The sequence below is a fragment of the Gallus gallus genome, chromosome 2 (assembly GCF_016699485.2).
Source record: "Gallus gallus isolate bGalGal1 chromosome 2, bGalGal1.mat.broiler.GRCg7b, whole genome shotgun sequence".
Lineage (NCBI taxonomy): Eukaryota > Metazoa > Chordata > Aves > Galliformes > Phasianidae > Gallus > Gallus gallus.
Genome location: NC_052533.1, coordinates 83,374,439 through 83,385,612, shown reverse-complemented (window position 1 = coordinate 83,385,612; position 11,174 = coordinate 83,374,439). Strand labels below are relative to the sequence as shown.

The 11,174-nt window shown below is 42.9% G+C and overlaps 1 long non-coding RNA gene across 1 annotated transcript; it reads left to right on the top strand.

Annotated features, from left to right (window-relative positions):
- The first annotated feature begins 208 nt into the window (after positions 1 to 208).
- On the top strand, positions 209 to 9,812 carry LOC107052662. Its single transcript, XR_005857714.2, has 3 exons — positions 209 to 483; positions 751 to 8,330; positions 8,881 to 9,812. It is a non-coding gene; the product is annotated as an uncharacterized LOC107052662 (long non-coding RNA).
- Positions 9,813 to 11,174: the final 1,362 nt, after the last annotated feature.

Genomic DNA, 11,174 nt, shown 5'->3' with positions numbered 1-11,174 from the left:
CAGCACCTTCTGCTCGCTTCCCCTAGCTGGGAATGCCTTCCTGATGCTCCTCAGGCAGACTTAGCTTGATGTTTTACTCCCATCTAGTGCTTCTTTATTAAAACTGCTGGTGCTCTGCGTCTCGCACAGGGCTGAGCAAATGCTATCTTGTCTCTAACCTGGTGGTGTCTGCTCAGGATACATAAACTCTGTTAAACACGAGTGACTCGCAGCCTGCCCTGCCAGGACTGAGCATCTCACGGCCCGACAGGGCAGGTCATGAGCCTCACTGGCAGCTGGGGGTCAGCACTGCCCCAGCTGCGTGCCAAGGGATTGCCGGAGAGGGTTAGACCTCCTTTCCCCATCGTTTCTTCTAGAGATGAGGAAGCAAACCTTCCCCAGCCACTGAGCATTTGAATGCGTGGGCACCACTGGACGAAGTGAATATTGTCACTGAGGAAGGCTTTGGACTGTGGGACCAGGTCCCATTGATTTAGAATGAAAGTAAGTGTCTTAAGTGTGTCAAATACTCAGAAACCACAGGCACTTCCGGGAGTCTTATTCCCTGTCTTTCCTTTTCCTTTCATGCTGTTTTGGTACCAAGGTGCTTTTTCTTTTTCCTTTTTTTAAATTGACTTTTTTATGTCTTTCTGTTCCTTCTAATCAAAATTCTAACTGAGCCTTCTCTTTGAACTAATTTATATGATGAATGTTTTAGGAGTGTGATGAGGAAATACGGATAATCTTAGGCTTGTGATTGAATATTTACAGGCATAATACAGGCTTCAAGCCATCTCTAAGTGTTTGGCAGCCCATGCCTGACCGAGGAAATAAGCACTCAGGTAAGATGACCAACTCTCATTAAAATTTAGTGAAGGTCATTAGTTTGCTCTTACTTAGTGAATTTTCCCTGGGTGACATATTGCCCAACGGGGTATGATAGCATAAATATGGAATTTTAGTATGTGTTTTTTGAAGATGAGCAAAGCAGGCAGATGGGCAACTGGGGCCTTAACATCACTATAGCTATCTCTCTTGATTAAACTGTTAGCACATTAATTAAAATTACTCTAGGGAGCACGTGCATGGGGTGGGAAAACTGGCAATCATGCCAGACCACAGGTGGAGGTGCTGAGTTCTGGGCAGAGCAGCTTTAGGTAGGTAAGCACTCATCTGGTGGGTTCCTGCACCATTGAGTCAGTGGCACCTCTCCCCACTCTGCCCTTGCCAGCATTACCTTTTATCTGCAGCAAGGCTTTGTGGGCTAGGCTGAGTAATGAGATAGGTAATGTGATGTCCCCACATTTCTTTAACATCTCTTCCCATGGTCACTGACAAACCTTTTTGCTTTTTCTATTGTTGAGGTTTCATTATGATGAACATAAACAGTTCCCCATTTTATACCCACCACTGAACCTCCCTGAGACATTCTGCTTTTTATCCTAAGTTTCTGCAGTCTTTCTATCCCCTCTGCTGCTCACATGACCACATATTCCAGCTTGGATTGAAACAACCTCTGTGCTTTTTGCTCAGCTGATGTTTCCTGCCCAAGGTCCTGGTTTCTGCTTGGTGCTTTGGCCACTTGTGGCACATCAAAGACCCCTTCTGCTACCAAAAATTCAAACTCCTGCCTCTGTGTGCTGCCACTGCACTTCCTTAGTTTTATTCCGCTGCTTCTTCATGAGTAATCAAAACCCTTTCCTTAAATGCTCAGTGTTTTTTTGTTTTTTCTCTGCATCCTTCCTTATTTCCCATTCCTTTCATCTTCCAATGGGGTGCAATCTGCCCTGTTTTTTTCTCCCCTTAGTTCAAACCCCAGTGAATATCTAGGCAGAGCTGTTCTCCTCTCTCCACAGTTAGATGTGGCTTGCTTTCTTCTTCTTTTATACTTCTTTCCCTCTCTTCACAGTCAGTTTAACCACAGACGTGAAACCTCCACCGTATTCCATTTAGGAGCAGAGACCGTATTGCCTGAAACCACTGCAAACCTATAAAGTTCTGTGTTTGTTTAGCAGGAACAAAGATTATTTTTGCAAGAAGGTGATGAAACAGCAAAGTTAGAGTTCTTCCAGCAGCAGAAAATGCACAAAGGCAGGCAATGTTTATAGGCAGATAAATATCAAATGTAATGCACTGATTAATATTCCAGCAGGATGGACTTTTATGAACTGGCATGTCATTCTGTAGGTTTTATTTTTAACAGATGGGAAAGAAAAACAACATTTGGTCTAGAGCCTCTGTCTGTCTGAATGAGGTTTTGCTCATTTGGGGGGCTGCAGCTATTCTAAACATGGCAACCTGATTTAATTAGCTGACCAGGATCCTGCTTCATCAGGGTTTTTTTTTGTGTGTGGATAAATGCACTCTAGCAAAACTGACAGTACTCAGAGCTCCAGACTGCTCCCGCCAAGTTTCCATCTGAAATGTGCAAACAAAATAGCTGATGAAATAATAGACATGCTCACGCTGGAAACCTTTCTCTTTCCTTTTTCAGGGAAATTGAATATCTATTGATTTATCATTTCTACCAGATGGGGATCACAGCAGTAGTTCCTCTGTGTTTTCACAAGCAGTGTCTTTCACAGAGTTTGCTTTGGTTGACAAGTTATTTTCCTTCTGATTTGAGTCTGCCTCTAATGTGTGCTTTTGGGGTATTGATTTCACCAGCAGACAAGCTCTGATTATGGCTGTTGCAAGGCTGCCAAGGCCCTGCGATGTGCAGAAGTCTCTTTGAGTTTCTTCTTCCTGAAAGGCCTAGGCTTCTTAGGGCTAGGATGAAAAGCATGAGACCCATTAAGCAAAGAAGCCAATCCTGATGCCTAGGAGGGGTTGCAAAGGCAGTTGGAATAAAAAGTGATGCCAAGTCCTTTGTGCATCTTTGTATGTGGCACAGGTGCCACATTGACGCAAAATGTTTGGAGACTGTCTCCCCGAGAAAGTCTGTTGTCTTAAATGCAAGTTCCAATTATAGTACAAACCCAGCATTAGGGGCTTTTTGTTTTCAAGTGTGTTGTGCTGAGCTAGGCTTATCATCAAGAAGACAAGGGAATTAACCTTGGTTTATTAATTTTATGTAGACATTAATAGTTGCAGCATCAGCATTTCCTTGATTTAGCCACGCGGGTACCACACACAGTATAGAACTGAAGGAATGCCATCTGGGAATTGAGAGCTGCCCAGTTTTTCAGTCTGCCTTCCCAAGGTTATATGACATCAGTCTCTGATCAACTGCCCTTTCTGTTGGCTAGTTTCCACCTCAAATGAAAGGGACATAAGTCCTGGAAAAGTAAATTCCCCACCGAAACCCTAGAGGGAACCAATGAGAAAAACAGAAGAAGGTGTCAGGTCTCACTGAATCTCCTTGTCAGCAACTGGCAGGACCTCGGGGTGTATGTTGGCTTACCAACCTGCTTATGAATATTTCCAGATTGGCTACCACACATATTGCTCCTTCCTGGTGTTGTCAAAGACAAATGAGAGCAGGCAGTAGGAGTTACTGCACGTAGGAGAAGACATTTTATGGGATATCTGACACATCCAAGGGAAAAAAAAAAAAACACAACCATTTTTGCTGCCCAGGAAACTGTTTGGATACTTAGCTGGTCTGGCTTGTTTTGTTTTGTTTTTCCCTCAGAAAAAGTCTGAATTGTACTGCTTCTTTATTCCACCATTCTTTCCCCCTGCATATTTCAACTAGCTCCCCTCTGCCATGAAGTGTTCGTGACAGAGAAAGTAAGCCAGCTGACTGATGGCTGAGGAAGAGGTTTTCTGCAGGTTATGGGGCCATGTGAAGGTGATGACAGTTACAACAGCGCTGAACTGGCATAGAAGATCACAGCAGACCCTGGGCTATGTAGTTGCTCAATCTAGTAATTTAAATTGCCACCTTGCTTCCCACTGTTGCAGTTTTTCAGTGTTCTTGAAAATTATCATTGCATGTATTTACATATATTTACACATATACATAGGTTTATGCCTTGCTCCCTGAACAGGAAGGTTATTGCTTGGTCTCATGTTTTTGACAGCAAGTGCATCTGGAATCCACTTCCAGCTTCTGCACGTAGGTGATTTCCTTCTAGTAGGACACCGTGTAATCCACACCTGGTGCAAGGGCAGAGCTACTCCACAGCTCCAGAGTACAAAATCCTCCCTGTCCAGATCAGCTTCTCGGAGGCTGAGGGGCCATGTGTGTTCTAGTACTCTTCTGTTCAACCGAAGTCCTCATTTTCTGTCTTTTTAGAAACCTGAAAATCCTTTACCTTAGGATGAGAAGTCTGCTTTGGTCTCAAGCCGTCTCCCAGAGTTAGAGCAGAGCAATACAGTATAACTGAAGCTTCGTCTTTTGTGTGCATAGCAATGTGGAGTTTAATTAAAAATCTCACTTTCTGTTATTTTTACTGCAGATGACTGCTTCAGTGGGTGCCCAAGAAAACAGCAGGATAAACTAACAAAATGAAGGAGGGCTGTATAGTGAAAGTGTTTGTTGTCTGGAGGACTCTGGCTTCGCTTGCTGAAGAAGGCTGAAAATGCATAATGAATGAGACAGGATACTCCAGAAAGCCATAAAATGGTCTCAGAGGGCATGTTTGATACCTCTGTGGGGAGCTAGGTTCTGTATCTTGCTCAGCCACAGGCTTGGTTCCTATCCCTTGAACAGAAAAGTTTACCATACCATGCATGCTTCTCAGCTTCTCATTTTTTGTATGTGCAAGGCACGGCAGATGGGACTATTTTTTTAGAGAGGTGTTACCTGCAGATGAAGTGACCGCAGCTTTGCCTATGGAATGAGATATAAAAAAGCTCAGAGTTCTATAAAATGAACCAGGATCTAAGCCTGGGTATTAAAAATTCATAGATGTTTTTCATAGGTCTATACTGAAATTTCCTCCGTGTTGGTACTTTGTGTGCAACATGAGGGCAGTAATTCCTAAGTGTCTTAGCCAAACTGTAGAGGAATCCTTAATATTTTGGAGGTACAAGATGTTGCAGTGGAAATATTTGTGAGGAAAACACAAATTTTATGCTCGAGGAAGCAAGATTTGGAAGGCATGAGGTAAATAAGGATAAGTAATGTGTATTATAGCAGCATGCTAAAAATAAACAGAAATATTTAGCCATTCACTGAGGAAGACAAGGACGTTGTATAAAAATATAGTCTACAATCATGTAATTAAAGCCTGCATTGTAATTTGAAGAAGCTGAAGTAAAGGAGCTGTGTGGGTGGCTTTAGCTCTGTTGTCTTTGTCACTGAGTTTCTGCTTTAATAGGTAGCTTTTCAGATGTTGTTGGATATGTGACAGCGTGGTAATAACTTCCACAACACAAGTTTAACAGTGCTCTGAAAGCAAATATCTTGCTTTGAAACAGGTACATTTCACTGGACAAAATCCTCTCTTTCATCTCAGTGCTCCTCTATTCTCTTCACTCCCTTCTTTGGAGAAAAGAAGGCTCCAGGGAGACCTCATTGTGGCCTTCCAATATTTGAAGGGAGCCTACAAACAAGAGGGGGTATGTCTGTTTACAAAGGTGGATAGTCATAGGACAAGGGGGTTTTAGAGTCTCAGTTTTAAACTGAGATGGGGGAGGTTTAGCTTAGATATTAGGAGAAAGTTTTTCACTCAGAGGATGGTGACGCACTGGAACAGGTTGTCCAAGGAGGTTGTGGATGCCCCATCCCTGAAGGCACTAAAGGCCAGGCTAGTGGTCTGGTAGACCCTGCACATAGCAGGGGGTTGAAACTAGATGATCTTTGAGGTCCTTTTCAACCTAGGCCATTCTATGATTCTCCTGTTGCCACCTCCATGGGACACCACGCGAGGGCCAGCAGCCTTTGGTTGGCCACAGGTCCTTCTGACACCTGTGACCAGGCATTGGAGGTTCCCTGCCTCATCTCTGTATCTCACAGCTCCTGGAGTGGGCTGTGACATAAATTCCTTGCAGGGAGTACGGTGTGATGAGGAAGCTGTGCTGGCCACCCCACTCAGCCCCACTGCCATACCGTCTGTGGCAACAATGGTGTGCGGTTGCAGGAGGCAGTGATGCTGAATGCAGGAAACCTGACGACGGTATATTTTACAGCATGGCAGCTGTAACGCAGGATCGTAAGAAACGTTTGCATTTTGAAATGCTTTATCTTCCATTTAAGGGATAGTGTTTCTGGCAGGGAAAGAATATATAAGGGTATTAAATGGCTTTCTTTGCAGGCAATTAAACAAGGAAGCCGATCAAAGACATTTAAATAATTGTAACAGATGTTTATTGCCTGATGCAGTTTACTGCATCCTATTATTTCTGTTACATACAGGAGAGAAGAACACATGGCAAACTGTACCGCAAAAGAAATTCTTTACTGCCTTGTGAGGAACGTGGCTGCTTCTCTGCCTTCTTAATTGTATCATGTTGAGAACAAGTCAGTAATAAGTAGTGTTTGGAGGGCAGAGAAGTGGCTTACTGCCTGGAGGAGCAGCAGCAAGTGGTGTGCAAAGACATGGGGTTGATGGTAAACACCTTTGAGACAACAGACTGCTGTGGGATTGCTTCAAGAGTGATGCTCAGCTCACTCACATTAGGAATTTCAGTTCCTCCTGAAGTTATGCAGTTAGTACTGAGAGGGACATCCTGGCTCAGGACAAAAGTGTTGGTGGCACTGTAATCCTCAGTGACATCTGGGAATGGCCTCAGGTGGGCAACTAGGCATCAATAAAAGGCAAGCATGTGACAACTCCCCCAGATACTCCTCAAACATTTTTGTTGTAGGGCCAGATGTGTTTTCTTTGTCGTTAATAACATAATAACATACTTTAGTACTGTGTGTTTAATTCTATGTATTTAAAAACAGATTTTTCTTGCCTTGAATTTAAGTGTTCAGAATAGCCTATGTAGGACAGTAAGTACCCTAGAGGAACCCATGAGCTTTTCATCACCAATTAAAAGAAAGGGATGTTTGTTTCCCTAAACAATAACAAAAAATTCTAACAATGATACTCCTCCCAATCCCAAATCCCCATACAAAAGCCTATAAACATTCAAAATCTAGGCTAGTGTCCCTCCACTTGTTTTATCCTTGGCTTTGACTAAAATCTGAGGCTTTTTCAGCAAACATCTCATATTTTCAAATTCAGTAATGACTTCATACATCCTACTAATAGAAAAAAAGACTTATTGCCATCATTTCAGAACACAACTGGAATATTCAATATTCCCCATCTCCCTTCCTCCCTCTTGCTGAAAGAGGAAGACTTCAGGGAGACTCTTTCTCAGAAGGAATAACAATTATTTGATGTGTTATTCTTCCTCTACAGATCACACCTCTCATCTGGGGCAGATCTTTTCTCCTCCTTGTGTCCTGACATCATCATAGGCAGCAAAGTCTGCATTAAAGACATGAACTAATGACACAGGCACTGCACTCTAAGAGGTGGTTCCTTCATGGGCAATCCACATTGAGGTGATGCACAGCAGGGAAGGGAGCTGGCTCCAGCACCCATCAGGAACTGCTGAAAGGTACTCTTGCTCCTGGGTTGTCAACACAAGATTTAGTGTGAGTTCCTGAAAGTGTCTTAACAGGCATAGAAAGCACTGATTCCCTCAAGTCTGCAGAAACATGATGCACAGCAACCATTAGCACTGGCTTACATTGCAGAACAAATTCTGTGGCAGGATGAGCCAGGTGCTATGATAGCTATGAAATAGCTATGAAATAGCCATGATGCTATTTCATCTGAGTGAGAGAGGGAATGAATTTGGGTCCTGGGGAAGCATAGAAAGTGGATGTTATGCAACTCCTGAAAGAATCAAGAGCTGTGGCTGTAGCAACTGCCAATAAATATACTCAAGTACTACTCTGCTGGGAATATCTACATGAGGCATGAAGTGTGCTTACACCAAATTACCTGAGGACCGCATGATGTCAGTCACAAGGAAAACAATGCTGTGGGTCTTGTAGATGGTCCTCAGCCTTGCTATGACAAGAAGGTGCTGAGTGTTTGAATGGCTCCCATCCACTGTGATTGCATGAAGACAGGTGGGTCTCTGGCCATGCCTACTCTCAACCTGCATGGCATGTTGTCTGACACTGGTAAGGAGTATCTAAAATCTACATGAGGCAATCAACATCATTTTGTGGACAATTTTACATTTGAAAGCATCTCTCTGGAGCTGTTTGTCTTCAAAACAGAGAGCCCAGGAGTGTTTATTGCCTGTAGGCTTGGCCTGGGAGAAAATGAAACCAGCTTGATACTGGAGACTGGGAAATGATACCATTGTATCCTGTGAAGGCAAGATGCAAGCTGGCATCTCCCTGCTTCCTCTCATCTGTAACTCCAGAAGAACTGTCTTGGACACTTTGGACTGTAAGTAAGAGTTTGTACCTTTGTCACTAGCTGTCATAGAATGAACAACACAACCTCTGACGATTCAGTGGGACAAAACACATGTCTTGGGAGCTGTTGCTTGGAGAAAATAAAGCAACTTTTTTCTTTTCAGGGAACAGTATCCCACTAGGACTTCCCAGAACACAAATTAGTTTCGTCGTGCTATAGTATTTGCTCTTCAGTATTACTATCAGTCAGAAAAATGCTGGGGTTCCTGTCACATTGCTTTGTCACACTCACACTCATAGTTTAAATTGCTGTGATAGAGAATCAGGAGAAAGAGAGTCATACTGAATATGACTTCTTCTAGTATGATCTTTAGGTTTACATTAGATACGTTATGTTGTATTTGTAATTAGACAACTCAATCCAAGCGACTTTCATGTCATTTTTCTTCAAATGATTCGTTAGCTGAAAAATGAGGCTCCATTCAGGCAAAGCTCTGTTGTGAATTTGGGTCAAATTTGGAAAAAAATGAGGATTATTCAAAAGCCTAAAGCTGTTTCTTGTATATATTTTTTTCTTCCAGAAAATGTTTCAATGCTTTCAGCTCAGAGCAGCATTTGGAGACCAAGTTTTTCTTCTGGTAAAACATAAACTACAGCACAGAAATAGAAGTAAAACATTTGTTTGCTCAGCTCTAGTAACGTGGTGCCGAGGCATGCCCGCAGGTATGCTTGTACTGTAATTGCTGCAGCTGTTATTCTGAATTGAATACTTTTCCTTGCTTGCTCCTCTTCCTCTTCATGCACTGTAGTTTTATAAAGCTCAAGTTGCTGATGATGTGCTGCACAGGATGGTTTTGATGTGTTGTCTGGGCAAGACTATCTTTGACAGCTACCTTTTACTCGCTGGGAGAAACAGGTCTAGGACGTGATTCCTGCTCCTTCTTGCTACTCTCTAAGTGTTGTTGCAGGTGAAAAGGAAACATGCCTCGTACATAAAGTCACTAATTTATTAGTAGCATAATAGAAATATCAAGTCTAATCCAAGAATTATTATTGATGCAGATCTGGTTATAGAAAGAGGAGGAATACTATGAAGAAAAGTCTCGGTAATAACATGGTTCAGGTTGTTACGTGTTTAACATCCTAGTTTCTACACCTTTTTTTTGTGCAATGCTTACACTTCCAGTGGGCCCATGTAACATCAAAATTTACTGTTAATATTGCCTTTTGTTTGTGCTAGCTACTATGTCTCTATTCTCTTCATTATAAAACTGGTTTTGTCCAGCTCCAGCCTTGCATTTCTTTAAATGAACACTGGTGGGTTTTTTATAACCATGGGATCACCAATGCCAGCCTGTGCTGCTTCTGTTACCATCCTAGGTCTGTGCTGCTCCTCACCATGTCCTGTGGCTCTGCCTCACAAGGTTCTCTATAATGTATCATTATGTTAGATTAATAAATATCCCATTCTTTATATAATCACTGCTTGTTACTGCGGTCTATATAAAGTCATGGTTGCAGCCTGTAAAGATAAACAAAAGTATAGTAAGCTATCTATAGCCTCCTTGTAATCTGAAAAAAAAACTGCTATTACAGATGAACCAAGTAAAATAAGCTGCAGGTGGGTCATGAGAAGACCAGGCATAGCCAGCCTGGAGAGCCTCTGTTGAGGCCTTGCAAGCTTGGTACAGAGTTTGTGGCTTGTTCCTAGCACTGGCAATACTGATTTCTTGTGCTCTCATGAGCTTCCTTATTTGTTTTGATGATGCTTCTGAGTTGCTCTGATCTAATGGCACTTGCCCTTTCCTGGTTCAGTATTTCTTTCACATTTTTTTTCTGTTACGTGGGGTCTGCAGGATAAATACCACTGGGTGGGAGATGGGTAGGGAAAGGAGGAAGGTGAGCAAAGGAGAATCAGTCCACCCCAGCAGTGGGATGAGGATCATCATCTCCACTTCTCAGCACAAACAGATTTTACTAAACTTCCTGTAAGTTTGTCAAGAGTCCTCTTAGTGGTCTTTGACCTTCTGCTTGTCCTGGCCATCTTAGAGTGTAGGAGCTCAACAAAATCTCTCTCCTCTGCTTCCTGACTACTCAAGGCATCCTTCCTGGAAAGAATGAATCACTCCCCAAGTGTCATAGGAAAGACCATAAGCTTTCCTTAAAGCTAAAGAAATTCCAGTGTAATTTCTCAGCTCCAGTGTGGGTCACTCCCTGGCACACCAGCGGCTTTCTTCATGAACAGAAACCACTCTGCATAAATTGCGATGGCAGAAATGGGCCCGAGCAAACAAAGACAATATGAATTTGGCTAAATAATGTAGAGACATAAATTTAAGGACAAAGGTGAACTGAAAAGCCTCCCATCAGAGGTTGTCTGCACCTGCCCATGCCAGCTCCAAAGGGGACTCTGCACCAGGGTGTCTTGCCCTTGGTCAGCTTTTCAGCTACACCCAACAAAATCCTGTACTTCTGGAGCATACCAGAGCATTCCCACTTGCAGCTCCTTACCAAGTGATATGTGCAGATCCCACCTTTGCCAAATCCACTGCAAATGTTTCCTGTTGAGACCCAGAGTCTCTCTTGGAGGCCCTGGGCCAGCTCTGGGGTCCACCTCACTGATTGAACTCAGTGGGGTCACCCTGAGGACCAGCAGATGGTATCTGGCTTTTAGCTTCCTTCCAATCTACCGTTGTCACAACTTGAAAACAAGCTAAAAACTGCTTTTCATAATTTCTTTCTTAGGCAAAACTCTTAGCAACAACCTTTTTGTGTGTTAGAAGGCAATAATCAAATCACTCTGGCCTTTTGCTGAAGCAGAACAAATCCATGGCTGTGTTCCCAGCTGTAAACAAAGGTAAGCAGATGTGGGACT